This window comes from Helianthus annuus, chromosome 9, assembly GCF_002127325.2.
Source record: "Helianthus annuus cultivar XRQ/B chromosome 9, HanXRQr2.0-SUNRISE, whole genome shotgun sequence".
NCBI lineage: Eukaryota > Viridiplantae > Streptophyta > Magnoliopsida > Asterales > Asteraceae > Helianthus > Helianthus annuus.
In genome coordinates this window covers 43,617,663-43,619,278 of record NC_035441.2, presented here as the reverse complement: position 1 = coordinate 43,619,278, position 1,616 = coordinate 43,617,663, and positions in this window count along the sequence as shown.

The following is a 1,616-nucleotide window of genomic DNA, read 5'->3' as shown; positions in this document are numbered from 1 at the left end:
AAGTGAACACATTACATTACTATATATACCCATAACAGTTAGTCTGGTCGAAGGATCAGAAAGACTTACCGAAGGATCATCTATCGACTAGATACCTACCGAAGGATCCACATATACCTCGAAGGATGGTATATCCTTCGAGGTCCATCTGCATCCATCGAAGGTTATCTTTCGGGCTCATCGAAGGATATAAACAATCCTTCGATGACATCCTTCGACACAACAAACTTACAATCCATGTGTTAACTGTTTGGCCAAGTCAAACCAGGAGGATGGTTGACTTGGTCAAACTTACATTGAAACACATACACAAACCAACAAAAGACGTAAACAAGACTAACAAAAGACATCGTTTTATAACATTACAAAATACAGACAAAGTACAGACACAAGTGCACCAACAGAGCTTTTAATACCGGTTTATCCTCAACGTCTAATCAAATCAAAAAGTGAGAGAAAATGTTTTTTAAACTAAGAAAATTAAAAACTAACTAAATGCTGAAAAATAAAAATAAAATAAAACAGATAGACAAGATGAATCACTTGGATCCGACACGTGTATTAGTATAACCTTTGATTATTTTCGCACTTTTGCACTTGTTTAAGAGATTATCTTAGTTATTGTAGTAGGCCCCTCTTTTGAAGGCGACGTTACCCTCAACCCAGTAGTTTTAGTCAGCAAGGATACAATCCTAAAGGGTCGGATTATTGAAAGATAATGAATTAAGTTATTAATGCAAATTGTGGTAGGCCCCGCTTTCGGCGGTGACGTTACCCTCGGCTAAGTAGTCTGAGTCAGCAGGGATACAGTCCTAAATAGCCGGGTTATAGTATTAATAGTAGTTAACTTATGAGGGGGTCAAAGAGTTTGGATCCCCGCCATCCAATACCTATGGGCATTGAAGGAGATCCTACTAAATTTGACCCAGGTCCCTTGCAGGACCTCTAAACGCTGAACAAGGGCAAGACCCTTACCAAACCGTTCCCTTAACCCCCGACCAGGTAGCCAACATACCTCCATATAGACCGTGGAGATATGAATGGTGAAAATCTTTTATTTTATATAGACAGTAAAATAATGCCAAGACACCACGGACAAACGACAAGGAAAGATCACCTTCAACATAAGCAACTAGTTATTAAAGTCATTAATACAAAACCAAATAAAAATTGCAAAAGATTACAAATAAAATGTATTATACTAAACACTTATCTTCACCAAGTGATGTAAGATACTTAGGCAAACATGGCCTAGATTGTCAAGAACTCTTACGATCAATCTTGGATCCCGAGACGACTCACACACTCTACGATGGACAATAGATGATGGTGTTATGGTGGTGGTGGGTGGTGGATGAAGTGTGAGAGAGGTGGTGTGCCAAGGGATGAGATGGATTGAAACCAAGCACTCCTATTTATAGGCTGAACAGAAGGCTGGGCACGGCCCCGTGTCCGCTGGACACGCCCCCGTACCCGTCTGACACTCTCTCTCCTCATTAATTGTAATTCGCAATTACAATTAATGCGCCTGCTGTACTTTCACCACGCCCCTGTGCCCGCTGGACACGGCCCCGTGGTGGGCAATGGAAGCTTCTATAAGTTTGTCTTTTATGCTG